Source organism: Alosa sapidissima, chromosome 9 (assembly GCF_018492685.1).
Source record: "Alosa sapidissima isolate fAloSap1 chromosome 9, fAloSap1.pri, whole genome shotgun sequence".
In the NCBI taxonomy this organism is placed as follows: domain Eukaryota; kingdom Metazoa; phylum Chordata; class Actinopteri; order Clupeiformes; family Clupeidae; genus Alosa; species Alosa sapidissima.
Genome location: NC_055965.1, coordinates 37,398,854 through 37,414,447, shown reverse-complemented (window position 1 = coordinate 37,414,447; position 15,594 = coordinate 37,398,854). Strand labels below are relative to the sequence as shown.

General features: G+C 38.9%; 1 long non-coding RNA gene across 1 annotated transcript; it reads right to left on the bottom strand.

The window, feature by feature from the left end:
* Positions 1-611: 611 nt before the first annotated feature.
* On the bottom strand, positions 612-2,733 carry LOC121719013. The gene is made up of 4 exons (XR_006034065.1): positions 2,624-2,733; positions 1,901-1,931; positions 1,257-1,375; positions 612-914 (listed from the first exon to the last, which is right to left on the bottom strand). It is a non-coding gene; the product is annotated as an uncharacterized LOC121719013 (long non-coding RNA).
* Positions 2,734-15,594: the final 12,861 nt, after the last annotated feature.

Here is a 15,594-nt window from a genome sequence, read left to right as displayed (position 1 = left end):
CAAACATTTGGAACATTTTAAATTTTAATAATCCATGACTACATTTATTGCTAATTATTTGTATATTTTAAAATCTCACGTACCCCCATTTGAGAACCACTGTACTATAGTATTGCATATTATTGTTTAACAAGTAGGTCATATCACATAATAATCTGGACAGCCAGGGGTGCGTTTCCCAAAACCATAGTTTGCATTGCAACCAACAAAGTAGCTAACTTAGTTAGCAACTATGGTTATGGGAAACGTGCCCCTGGTTAACAAGTTGCTAACTAGCACACCTAACCAGATGTCTGCTTTCTCAATTAGCCTTACCGCTGATGTTTGATAAAGCGCCAATCGATGTATCCCACAGCGCCGCCACACGGCCATATCTTTAGGCCTACTACCCACGCAAATTACAATGGAAATACAATAGGCCAACATCACTTATTTTTTCATTGACATACTGTAAGGCTAATAATATGATGAACACTGGCATTTCTCTTTCAGATACCATATTATTGAACTAGTAGAAGAAAGAGGTGGCTTGTTAATATAAGGAGTGCCGACTTGTCCATCCGATCCAAACAAGTAAACCTGAGGAAAGGAGGGTATGGAGTGTGTGAGGCTAACTTTGAATGGTAGGGTTTTATTTGAAATTCACATTTTCAACAAATCCCACAATTTAACACCTGCATACATAGCCACATTCTGCAGTCTACCCACAAGGAAAAGAATAGCACAACTGCCCTAAACCCCCTCCATCAACTGCCAGTAGATGTGTCCTGCATTGAGTGGTAGTTAAGCATTTACAAAACTAAATACTGTTATTGTCTTTGAATTAACTAACATCCTGAATGGAGTGTAGGAAAGCAGGATCTCTTCGTTTGGTTGGATGAAGGTTGAAGTCATATGGCCAGCATTTACAGCACCTAAAACAGAGACAACACCACACAAAGTAAAATAAAAAAACATCATGAATTACAATTATGTTCTTATGTTCTTGAAATTAAGTTACTACACCTGCACATTGCTTTGCTTAATATGATCCTTCCTACTATAAATGCTGTGATAACACAATAGGACTGAAGACTATGATACAGCTGGAGAGGCTGCCAAGTGAGGCAAATACTACGACTGACTTCTTTGAGGCCATGAACAGGCTTTTTGATGTCTTAAATTCACGGTATAAATGTCCATTCAAATACCCTACTCCAGTTTTAGCATCAGTCAAATTGTGATTACAGCACTTGATTACAAACACAAACACTTACTTCTCAGGCGCATCTCTGACCCCAATCCATGGCGTCGTCCTATAGGACCACAAAGCAGACATCAGATCCACCATCTTACGGAGAGCCTTCAGTGGATTGAGTCTTGGACCTTCAGGTTGCTAGAGAACAATACATATAGTGCAGCAATCATTCTCAGTGTGTTAACTAATGTTGAATAATAGATCTTTTTTTCCATACAGAGGGAAGTTTAAATCTAGTTACAGAGTTTCATAGTGACAGGCTGTTGGTCGAAACATGTTGGCCAATGCAGCCAAAAAGGCTTTTCCTTGGAGTGCCTTTTGTAGAATTAGTTTCAACTTTATTTTGGTAGTGTTTCATGAAGTCTTCAGGTCTGATTGTTAGTAGCCTATATGAAATTATATTTGATATGTTTAACTTTGAAAGTCTGTAACTTGTATAGGGCAATTCCACGCAAAACTGTCACATCCATAATGCCAACTAAATACCATGGCATTGTGTTGGTGTTATGGATGTTACAGTTTTGCGTGGAATTACCCTATACATTTGAATGGCCACAAGAGCGGACAGTTACAGAACACAGTCTATGTACATAGCATTGACTTATCCTCTGAATAACACAGGTTCAAGTTCATTCCTCCCTGTCATCGCGGGTTCATCCTCACCATCCATAGCGTCCTTCTGCTCGTCCAACAACTGGGGAGAGAATTAGCAAACATGACGTTCATTTTAGTGCTGCTTGATAAGGGTCTGTGCAAGACCATCCGAGAAAAACTACTCAGAACTGATGTAACGTTATTCAACACAATCGTTGAGCGCCACCCTGACTACACATTTGCCATCAGAGACAAACTTAATACAAACATATGTAATGTGCAGGATTGGGGCAGAGATCAGTAGAGAAAATCGTCGCGTCATCGAGGACAGACAGAGAATATGGCGTAAAACTAAATGTTTCACTACGCTAGGCTGATAATAAAATTCAGTGCACCAACAACTGTGTACATACGATACTCATTTTTTACTAGCAGCTAAACACATTTCAAAATTTTCTAAATCAATGTCGCTTGCAGTAGATCTGATCCACAAGCTATAGTGATGCCGATTTAGGTAGAGCAAATATCAGGTTCGTAAATTATCTTTGTAGCCTAACTACCAAATTAATCTGGTAGCTAGTGCCTCAGCTAGCTCTGCTATAGGTATCAGATGGTTAGCTAACGTCAACTAACGTTACTCCTCAATGAGCTAACATTCATGACGGCGACACGAGATAATAATGATGTTATTACCTAAACTACGCAGACATTTTACTACATAGATAACTCGTTACACAGACACAGACACAGACTAATCACAAATACCTTGCCACATTTCAAACTGCCACTTACCTGGAAATCAGACCGCATCTTGCCACGACGATGTACCAAATTCAGTCAGATTCAGTCACCCAGGCCAGCTCCAGTTGGTCACAGCAAGAGAGAGGCGCGAAAATGAAAAATCTTTGACGTTTTCATCAACGAGGTAGCGTCAGCGCATTCTGACCACTCCTTTTTAGGAGGCAGGAACTGTGTACAATTCCATTCCATTGTAGAAGCCTGTGCCGATTTTCTTGAGCCGATATTTGGAGTCAAATGTTACAAGTTTCAATAAAAAAAAAAAAAAACATTTCCACTCACTGTCATGGCATGTGCAGTAGGCTACCCTAACACCAATGTAATGTGTAGTATACCCCCCCTCCCTCCCATTTGGCCATTCAAACATGTAGATTTTTATTCACATAATTACTAGGTTGTTGCCTTTTCTATCCAGTAGGTGGCAGTCCAGGATAAGAAATAGAGCAGTTCAAGTAGAAAAGGATTTCTTAACAGTAGGAAAAACGAGACTCCAAGTAGGGAGAGAGGGAGACACACCACACGCGTCCAAACCTCAGCCAGGTGGTCGCTGAATAAAATTACCACAAATACAACGGAACGACATCGACATTAATCCTTTGACCAGTGTTGGTAACAGCCTACAACTTAGCTTTTTGCAGCTCCCTAAATACAATGGCAAGCAGTTTTATAGACGAGGCATTCACGGTTTCCATTTGGACCCACAAACTTGCTTAGCTATAGTTACAAGCACATATAGAACATGTTTACACTTTAAAGTGTATGGCAATATTTCAGGTAAGTCAAACAGTTAAAAGATGCTTTGAAAGTTTAAAACATGCTGTTGGCTTGAAGAGCTCTGTTAGTGGGGGAGGGATAGTCGAAACGTGAACTGCAGCGTCTCCAGCAACACAGAGCTGCCTGTAGTCGCCTGTCTGTAAATAATGCTGGAAAAAAAACTATTGGCAAACGCAACAAAAAAAACCCCGCAAATATCGGTCGATCACTACTAAAAATGCTCTATTCGTTTACTATCGCGATTTTGAAAGTCGCACATCTTCTGTTTTCAAAATTATTTGGGGGCACTTGTTCATTTCCAAGTTCAGCCAGGCACATGCCAAAATTAAACTGCCAAGAAAAAACGTTGCAAGCTAATGAACACAATGCTTAGCTCATGAAATTTCGAGAATAAAGCCTAAATTTAAACTTACCTGATTAACTGTGGGGGGAAATTATCAGTATATTTACCTGAGGCAGCTGTCAGAATAAAAGCCATCCTTGCCTGATTAAGTTACTGAAGGTGACCTAGTACTGAAGGTGACCTCAGTCTTTTCTTTCAATTGTTGAGTTTCATACTTTACTAAACAGTCGTATACTCTTTAGCATGTGTATGCCTCAGGATAATTACGCTTCAGTAATATAATCTGTAATATTTGACTGATCTATACTCACTGCCCACTTTACTAGGAACAGCTGTGCAATCTAATGCAATCCAATACAACGGTTTTGCCATAAAGTCTATTTTTACAAAACTTAAACATTTTAGTTTTTTGTTGACATTGTCTGAAAGGTGATAATTCTACTTTATGTTTATTATTGAGTTCATAATGGTAGTGTACTGGAGTGCGTTATATTGAGCAGAGTTCCTTCTACTTTTGTCCAATCGATTAAAGCAACACCAAAGAGTTTTTTGTACCTTAAAATAATGTTTCCAGTTTTACAAATAATGTTTTCCATTTCAGTGGTTCATCAACTCCTAACAGGGTGAACGGCACTTTTGCATTCGCTTTGCGACCCTCTATTGGCTATAACTGCAGTTTGCCAGATTGGGTAGTGGATCTGTAGTTGTGGAATGTGACATAAGAAACTACAAATTTGACTTGCTTCTGATGTCGCAGTACATCATACTTTCATAAAATCATGCAACATACTCTACCTTGTCTGTGGACATCGTTATTTCCCAAGCCGGTGCTGGATAAACAAATAGCGTGCGTACACAGAGGAAAAGTGCTTTGGTGTTGCTTTAAAATATGAGTGGGACAAAATCTCGACTCTTTTCAATATATTGCACTCCAGTAAACTAGCACCACCCAGCCACCCAGTACAACCTCAATAATAAACATAAAGTAGAATTATCACCTTTCTGACAATGTCAACACAAACTGAAAATGTATAAGCTTCCTAAAAGTTGAACGTATAGTAGAGCTGTTGTATTGGTTTGCATTTGATTGCACAGGTGTTCCTAATGAAGTGGCCAGGGAGTGTATACACTTATGTACAATTTGTGCACAAAAGTCAATCCCAAAATTGTGCTGTGTGTTGTTGGGATTTTTGTAATGCAAAGGTTCTATACACTTTTTTTATAAAATTCATACACTCTAAAGACTCAATGAACTCAAAGATGTTAAAAGTAATCCTCAGTGGAGAAAGAATGGCAAATTACACCATAGCAACAAATGGCTTCTGGTGTTGACTTACTTGAATATTTCCTTGATTTGATTACATTTGGTATTACAGCAGAAATTGATTGGTCTTTTTTGGTTAAACTTTTGAAGAAGGACGGACAAGCAGACGGAGACAGAAGCGTTGCTCCACTGAAGCGAAGCGTCCGACTGTAACGTAGCATCACACTGAATCTCGCAGCTGTGTCCCATCCTAACCTCCTCCAGAGAGACCACTGAATTTGCTCCTCTTTTGGGGTCTGGACGTACTTGGATTTAGCATCTGGCTTTTACTCTTCATGGGATGGATTTGCAAGATTTGTACCTTTGTTGCGCCTGAAACAAATGCACTTTTGAGGCACTACAGGTTAAGGCACAACCACAGTGAATTTCTTCCCTGTTTATACGCTGATTGCCCCTGCTCCTTCAAAACCTGGAACACCTTCAAATCACATTTGTCAAGGAAACATTCAACTAATAAGTCAACACCAGAAGTAATTTTCAATTGTGAACTTTGCAGTTCTTGTTTCTCCACTGAGAAGGATTACTTCCAACATCTTGGAGTTCATCTTAGGAAAAATCAAACTGTGCACTGTGTCTTTAAAGAGTGTGATTTCTACACAAATGTGTATGGAACTTTTGCATCACATAGATCCCGGATACACACCGTACATTCTTTGAATGATTTTCGACCACAAATTGTACATAATACACATATCACAGATATTGCTGAAGCGCATTGTTCTGCATACGAGTGTTCAGAAACATATGACTGCATAGGAGAGTATGAAACGGAAGAATTGAAAGGGGATGAAATTGAACTGAACTTAGGCCACCTTTTGTTAAAATTGGAAAGCATTAATAATGTGCCAAGCAAGTGCATTTCTGAAGTAGTAACAGCGCTCCAGTTTATATCCTCCTCGGTGTCAGGTCCTGACATAAGAAATACTGTAAACTTATGTTTAAGGAAACATGACTGCGTACTTGATGACCTAGTAGTCTCCGATTTAGTCAAACATTTGAGTGAGTCAAACCCAATTAGCACAGCTTTAAGAGCTGATGGTCTTCTTGCCACATCTTACAAAAGAAAGGAGTTTTATAAAAAGACTTTTAATGTGCTTGAGCCAGTTGAATACATTCTGGACAAGAAGGAAGGTAAAACCTTTCAGTATGTTCCCATTCTCCAGTCATTGTCACAGATATTAAGCCTGAAAGACATACAGGAGAAAGCTTTCAATTCTTCATACTCTTCTCACGAGGGTAGATATGAGTCATTTCATGATGGAACACACTTCTTTCCACTGAAAGCATAAACATTTCTCTTCTTCTCTACATTGACGATTTTGAGGTTTGCAATCCCCTGGGAACATCTCGAAAAAAACACAAGATTACTGCAGTGTATTGGGTATTGGCAAATGTTCCACCACAGTTTCGCGCTACACTAAAGTCAATTTATTTAGCTGTGCTTTGCAAGGCTGTGGATGTAAAGAAGTATGGTTATAAGGCAGTACTTCAGCCACTGTTAAATTATCTTGTCCAGTTGGAAGAGGAAGGACTCTTTATCCCTGTGTTTAGAAAAAAAATCAAGGGCACAGTAGTTAGTGTAATAGCTGATAATTTAGGTGCCCATTCCATTTGTGGCTTTTTGGAAAGTTTTTCTGGATCCCATGTCTGCAGGTTTTGTTTGGGAAGGCTCTCCGAGTTTCAGGAAAAGGAAGTAAGAACTGGATCCTTCCAAGCCAGAACAAAACAGGAACATTCACTTCATCTGAAAGCAGTTTCAGAAAGTCTCACTCACTGCTTTGGTGTGAAAAGGTTAAATTGAAATATTTTCATGTTTTGTCAGGGTATCCACCAGATCTGTTACACGACCTGTTCGAGGGAATAGTACCTTTGGAGTTGGCTTTGTGCCTTGATGTTCTGATCAAGAAAAAACACTTTAACTCAATTACTTACTCAGACAGTTCCCCTACAAGTGGACTGATAAAGCTGACAGCCCACAGCCTGTACCACTGAATTTTGCCAAACGGAAGAGCATAGGTGGAAACGCTCATGAAAATTGGAGCATCTTGCGTTTGCTCCCTCTGATCATTGGTTTCAAAGTGCCAGAGAGTGAACCAGCATGGCATCTTCTAATGGATCTGAAAGACATTGTGGAGCTAGTGGTTTCTCCAATTCACACTGATGACACAATTAGATACTTGGACACCAAGATATCAGAACACAGGCATAGATACTTCCAAGTTTTCCCAGAGGCAAAACTTCGCCCAAAGCACCATTTCCTGGAGCATTATCCTCAACTGATTAAGGCATTTGGACCCCTTGTAGCTCTGTGGACGATGAGATTTGAAGCGAAACATAGCTTTTTTAAGCGAGTCGTTCGACATACAAGCTGTTTTCGCAACATTTTACTGTCTCTTGCTCATAAGCATCAGTTGATGCTGGCTTATCATCTGCACGGCACAGACATACTCAAACCTGCCCTTAGTGTCTCAAATCTGTCCACAGTGCCTTTGGATGTCCTCAAGGAAAACTTACAGGAAGCAGTGCAAAAAAAGTTTCCAGGAGAGACGTGTGTTCAGGTGGCTAATACAGTGACTTGCTATGGCACCAAATACTCAGTGGGAATGATCTTGCCCTATGGATCCACCGGAGGGCTTCCAGATTTAGTTGAACTAAGTCTAATCCTCATTGTGAAAAGCCAGCTTGCATTTGCGGTCAATTGTCTACATTCATGGTACAGTGAGCACCTTAGGTCTTTTTGGAATCCACAAGACAAGTGACAGTCCTCGAGCAACAGGAATTAACAGACTCCTACCCTCTTGTAGCATACACTTTTGAGAAAAAGCGATTTGTCACCTTGAAGCATCACATCCCCCTGCAAGATTAGGTAGTACAGTATATAAGCTTACATTATTACATGTACTTACATTTTTTAAATTGGTTACTACAAAAGTTTACACTGAACTTATTTGGGTTTACCGTGTAGAGGTTAAAAGATAAAAGTAGGAATATAATATAACATATAAGCCAGGAAAATTTAAAATGTATTAAATTAATACCAAAAAAATGAGTAAACTGGAAGTAAACTTTTAAATGAAAGTCTACTTAAAATCATTATTACATGTACTTACCGGTAAGTACAGAATGCCTCTTGCCTCTTATGTGTTTTAATATTACTATCAAAACTTCAAAAATCTTTGTAATAAGATGTAATTTCATTGTTGCATGCCTAAATTCAACATAACTTTTGACCTTTTGTCTTTTTTTCCTACTACAGAATGTCTGTCAGGCTTCGAGTCATACTACAAGAAGAAATTCGCAAGCTTTCCTTGCCCTCAGGTATCCCTCAGACTGTGGGGGAATTGAAGAATATTTTGCAAGAGACATTTTCTATTGAACAAGAGTTTGCTATTCAGTTTCAGGACGAAGATTTTGATGGTCAGTTTTTTACTCTCCTTGAAACTAAGGCCATACATGACAAAGACACTATCAAAGTGGTTCTTACTGAACAGGTTATTACACTAACATATGAGGATGCTCAAGTACTCGAAGAGAGCATTGGAAGATGCCTGTTCCACAGCATCCACCATAATTCTGTCTTCTCCAGAGAGCACCTCCTCCCTTCGTTTTGAGTCCTGGCCAGCTCAGTTTGAGATACCCACCTTCTCCTTTGACACTGAACTCATTCTGCAAATGCAGCTTACAGAAAGGAAGGAACCCTACTCAAGAATCCTGCTGTAAAGTCCAACATTCTGGACAAACTAGCAGATAGCATCTTCGTCTACACTGCCTATCCTTCACAAGCACAAAGGGAGCAGGTTGCTGAGGCCCTGGTTCTGAAGCACCCATGTTTGAGGGACCCAGTATCCTTCAATGGTTTATATAGTTGGCACAACAGCTTGAAGTATAAGATAGGCAATTACAGAGCAAAGGTGAGACACCTTGGACTACCAGAGCTAAATGTAAACTCCCGAAAGACAAAATCGTCTGCAGACTCCAGCACTCCAGGTAGAGGCTTGAAAAGGGCAAAGAAATCTGAGGTGAACTACCTCCCGCCTCCTCAAGGTGAGACTGATGCAACGCTTGAAAAGGAGCGAGTGGAGCTTCTCTATGAGTACCAGAAGAGAGACAATGACAAACTCATTAATGAGAAGATGGCAAAAACTTGTCGAAACGATGTAATCCTCCAACCACCTGTGATTTCCTTCAAAGCTCGATGGCCTGCCTTGTTTGAGTGTTCCCAGGTACGTTGAACATTTTGATCATGTCTTCTCCAATACAGGGTGTTGGCAAAGTTTCAAAGTGAATTTCGCTATTTTGAATGAATAATTTACTTGTTTGACCATGCATAGCTCATGAAGCTCTGAGAATAAAAACTAAACTTATCTGATTAACTGTGGGGGGAAGATTAACAATATATTTACCCGATGAGGCTGCCAGAATGAAAGCTATTCTTACCTGATTACCTGTGGAAAAATTATTCAGTATTCTTACACTTCCGGTGCAGCATCCCTAATCACTTAAATGTCGATTTCAGTGTAGGCTTTGGATTAATTTGTCCATGTCTTTGTTCTGTTTCTCTTGCCCATGTGTGTCTGTCTTATTGTGTTTCTACATCTCCATGTCTTGTCTACATCTCTTGGTCTCTCAGATCGAAAAGGAATTCCGCAGGATCACACTGAAGCCATTGCAGTCCACATTCCTGGGCAAGTTGGACCAACACACACCCAAGCTGTTGCCTGTACAGGAGGAAGGGTGGAGCCGTTGGGAAGAAACTTGATGAGACCCTTGACATGTTAAATGAGGCATGTATTTACAACAGTGTGGTAGTAATTAGTTGTATGTAGCTTTCTGACGTCTGTAATCTCATATTTTATATTAATCTCATATTTCTCGTATTATTAGTAATCTCATTCCATATTTTTGTAGGACAACACAATTGAGTTGCGAAGAGAAGTTGTGATCAGAGGACTCACACTCTACCTTGGTGAAAACACTGGAGAGTTAATGAAGGACTACCAGGTAAAGAAAATATTACTATGCATGAAGGACACAAAGTACAATCAAGAATAAAAAAAAACACAAAGTTCAGGACTTTTCTCCATTGTGGTACTGATAATATTTTAGTATTTAATTATTAAAAATGCTGCAGTGAAACATGGGAAATCCTCACAGATATCTAGTGACATGTACACGAATATCCTAGGGTTTGTTGATAACACTGATGTATAACCATTTGTATAATTATGTAGTTAACAGAACCAAATATATGATACTCTTTATACTGTATAAAGCTGCATTGCTTAATTAAATGAGCAAAGATGATTTCTCCAACAAATTGACTTAAAATGGCCTTAAATGGCTTTTAATTGAACTCCGTGATACCTGTAGACACCCTTGTTAAGCTACAATACTACTCAAAAGTACCACATAACCATCTGATCCTCTGTTTGGAGAGGGGAACAAAGAGTTATGTATCCTTCACATTACTATACAATAAATACGTTTTATTGTATTTCACAGGTTTTTAATGATGACGATGCTGCAACCATCCAAGAAGCTATTACTACATTTGTCCTCGGCATCTTTGTTGTCAGCAAAGCCAGGGATGGTCTCCCCAAGCAAGCTGGAATAGCCATCGAGGGAGCAGAAGTCCTTTTTGGTATCCCAGATATGGCACATGCTTGCACCTATCTGATGGGCCTTATCTATGCTTTGGAACTGAGGTACTCTAATAAACTGAAATACACGTTTGAAGTCTTTCAGAAGATCTTCCTAGAGCTAGAGGATGCAAACAAAAAAATGTCCTCCAAAGTCCACGATCTCAAGGTCTGTTTGCAAGCTTAAAAGCTATACAGATGGTGTTGAAGGTGTAGGATTTGAGTGAGCTCACTCTTATCAAGTTTTACAGAGTTTTACAGTTGTTCTGAGATTCTCCCAATGCACTCTCTCAGGTTACATTAATTGTTTTTTTGTTTTTGTTTTTTGTATTCTATGATGTTGGTAAATAATTCATTTATAAATAAGAGTTTGATGATGCTGGCGCATACTATGTTAGGTTACAGTTTCAAATTTGAGAGCTGCTGGATTACTGCAAAAATATGTATTTTTAAATGTCTGGTTTTAAAAAAACAATTGCCAAAATTGAAAACAATAGAAAAATTGTTAGTTACTGTTTATTAAGAATGAATATATATTGTTGTTGAACTCTACTATTATAATGATTCTGGCGCATGCTATGTTATGTTACAGTTTTAAAATTGAAAGCTGCTGGATTACTGCAAAAAATGTGTTATTATGACCGCCGCGCAGCGAAGCGGCGGTCATATAGGTTTAGTCAGATTTTTTTTTTTTTTTTTTCTTTTTCGCATGCCCAAATTTCCGTCAATGATTCCCGGGACACTGAAAGACCGGGGTACACGAAACTTGATGGGCATGTAACCCCACATGGATAGCATGGAACCATCGTTTTTCGTTTTGATCTGTAGCCCCCCCGCTGGACTGGACCCCCCGAAAGGAGGGTAGGGCAGACACAGTTTTCTGTGAATATCTCGAAAACCGTAGGGTTTAGGAGGACCTTTTTTTTTTTGTATGTTGATCTCAAGGGGCCATGTCAACCCATTCCATAACCACTCATTTCATGTATAGCGCCACCTAGTTAAACACAAAAAAGTAAAAATTAGGTGTTGTAATTGAAGGTATCTGTGACCTAACATAGTCAAAACTGCACGAAATTGGAAGTGTAGGATCATTATGACACCCTCTGTATGCACGCCAAGTTTTGTGGAATTCCGTTCATGGGGGGCCACACAATAAATTAATTTATGTTACTATACACCAACTGGCCTGTAGGTGGCCGGAGACAGTTTTCTGTGAATATCTCGAGAACCGTAGGGCCTAGGAGGTCCACCTTTTTTATGTATGTTGGTCTTAAGGGGGCATGTTAACCCATCCCATTACCACTTATTTCATGTATAGCGCCACCTAGTTAAAAATTAAAAAGCAAAAAATTAGGTGTTTTCATCACAATATCTCTGGCTGACAAGGTCAAAACTGCACAAAATTAAAAGTGTAGGATCATTATGACACCCTCCGAATGCATGCCAAGTTTTGTGTACTTTCATTCATGGGTGGCCTTACAATAAAATAATTTATGTGTACATTTAGTGACGTACACCAACAAGGATTCCCGGGACACTGAAAGACCGGGGTACACAAAACTTGGTGGGCATGTACCCCTACATGGATAGCATGGAACCGTCATTTTTCGTTTTGATCTGTAGCCCCCCCGCTGGACTGGACCCCCCGAAAGGAGGGTAGGGCAGACACAGTTCTCTGTGAATCTTTTATGGTATGTTGGTCTCAAGGGCCCACATCAACCTGGCTCATAATCACTCATTTGTGATTTGCACCCCCCCCTCCCCCCCCCCCGGTAAAAAATGAAAATGCAATATTATTCTGCTTTAATCGCCCCTATCTTCAGTTAAGATGTTCAGAACTGCACCAAATTTTATGTGTATGATTGACCTGGCATTCTCTGGGGTTCTGGGGGTATGCCAAGTTTCGTAGAATTTCATCCATGGGGGGGTCTAAAAAAATTAGGTTATGTGTACATTTAGTGACTGTACACTCATTGGCCTGTAAATGGCGGTGCACACATATAAACATGCACACACACAGGCACCCACATACTATCGGTATTAGAACGGCCGATACATAATTACAAATTCAGTAGGATCAAAAGAAAGCCAAAATAAATATTCATCATCATCATCATGGCTGCATTTTCAGTATTGGCGATAAGTAGTCGTTTGTCCACTAGATGGCGCATCGTTGCAGTGAGATGTAATTTTGTTGGAAGTTAAAAGTGGGTTGGAAAAACAATGGACACTTCCTACAAGGACTGTAATTTACCGCAGCGAACATCTAATAAGGACAGGACGATGTTCACATGAAGTGTAATTCCCATTTCTTCTTGAAGCCGAAATAAATCTGAGGATGTTTATCGGACATGCTTGGTTTTTACTGCAGGTACGTTAATCTTGTAATATCAATAAGGACCTAGGTAATGTTACCATTAGCGTTGGTTGAGTGATGGAGGCCCATTTGATTGATTGCATTTGTAGAAAACTATAAATGCGGTTATACCAAGCAAATGTATAGCAGCACTGTTTGTATCTTTCGACTGTCATTTATTGCACGTGCTACAAAATCATTCTGTGCAATGGAAGATTTACCAACGTTACACCGGTCTGATACAGTTTTGCCTATACATGTGTGAGACTGAGACGCCTGTTTATTTTGTTTTAAGTGCGTGCAGGGTGTGAGAGGGGAATCGATGTGCTTTGATTCCAGCTTGGTAGTTGTAGTCTGTGAAATTAAAAAGCACGTGTGTGTGAAGTATCCAAACAATGACACCTTCATTTCATTATGGCTGCTTTAGCAACACACCTTAAGCTACTGTGTAGTGGGTCCCATTTAGAAGTGGCTACTTCATTCGCGCTTTCCTTGACTCATGGAGCTGCGTGAATGTTATTACAACTTTGCGCCACGATATGGCAGTTTAAGTACGCTTGATACTGTAAGGCGTAAGCCATTGGTTTCCAAAGGAGATTTTATTTGTGTCGCCAGCATAGCCTATTGACAATTTATGTTGTAAATAGGCCTACCTTATAATCCTACCTGTAGCTTAGGGAAGCTAACAGCTTTCTATTAGGATCTAGTTTGTTAGTTACCGTTTTGTCATAACTAAATGTTTGCATTTAGAATAGCCAGAGCGTGTATATCTCAATCGGAAAATTAAACAATATCGGGTGCCTATGGACTAGGCTGGGTGAACCCAGCCTGATCTGCCCGCTATTTATTTTTTGATTTCTTAAAAGATTGAGCTTGGTCTGATGAAAGCCAGACTAGCCATGGACCTCAGTTACACAATGCAAGGGAACAATCAGCCTATATTTGCACGAACAATAACGGACAGTAGCTCTTCAACTTTGGCCCGTTAAAATGTGTATGAACAGTCTAGCGACGCATTTCATCAAGGCCCATTTGGACATGTCAGTTATTTGCACCACTGGTTAGATGTAAAACAGCATTTCGTTCCAGACTACTGTTACTTAATTTGTGCATTAACAATAACGTTTCAGACTACTGTTACTTAATTTGTGCATTGACAATAAAGTATTACATGAACTAAAGATGACTAAAATCTTATGTAGAAGAAGAAACATCCATCCATCCAAAAATGACCTTTGTTTTTGATAGCTGTTGAAAATGGCATGGAACTTACAGAGATGTTTTTGTTTATAAATACATAAATAAATAAATAAATAACATTATGCTGATACCTTTTGCTTTTCCCAAATACAATGTAGCCTACAGGTGTAAGTGACCTTTCATCAATCCAGTTGCAATGGATCAACTGTGATGAACTGCCCTACTTGTGATTGTTTAGAGATTTTAAAGGTTTTATAACAATGCTACATCTTCTTTGGCTATTCTACAATCTATTCACCTTTTCAGCACCAGTAGGCTACTTTCTGTGCAGCCGCACACACACACACAGGCATGCCAAACAAGCATACACAAAAGTTTCAAGAGTGGGGGATGGAGTAAAATATGGAGACAAATTGAAGTGTGATTTATTTTCGCGGAACGAATGTCCAGGACTGAGCGGCGGTCATATTTTGTACCGCTATGCGGTACATCTAGTTTTTAAATGTCTGGTTTTAAAAAAACAACAATTGCCAAAATTGAAAAAATGTTAGTTACTGTTTATTAAGAATGAATATGTATTGTTATGGAACTCTACTATTTTAATGATATACTATCTACTGGTATAATACTACTATCTTTAAAAAAAATCTTTGTAATAGAATGGATTTGTTTTTTTGGCTTTTGTCAAATAAATTTGTTTATTTGAGCTAAACGACTTCCAAGTCTTGTTTTGGGTTAAGATGCATAATTATATCTGAGATTGTTTGGCAGCATATCTTGACAAGAGGATTGTCTTATAACACATAGATGACGCTTAAGTTTTTACTTAAGTTTTTAAGTAGAGCAAACATGATACAAAATATTGTGCCTGATCTACTTAAAAAAGGTAAGGCAACTTTTTGCATCAGATGATTATGTATATAATGCAAGGCTAGTCTTTGTATAGGCTACTTAATTTCTTGAATGTAAGACATGAGTTTTGGAAGTAAAGTCTACTTAACTTTGCAAGTAAAGTCAACTTGGTTTAATTAAGTAGAATTTACTCATAAAATTAAGTTCAGTCATTTACAAAACTAAGTTGACTTTACTTGAAAAATTAAGTTGAATTTACTTAATAAATTTATATTGACTTTACTTCCAAAACTCATTTCTTACACACAAGAAATTAAGTAGCCTATACAAAGACCAGCCTTGCTTTATCTACATATTAATCTGATGCAAAAAGTTGCCTTACCTTTTTTAAGTAGATCAGGCTCAATATTTGTATCAGTGTAATAATGCCCTGAATGCTACAAAACTTCTGCAGTAGTACAACTACAACATTTAGTC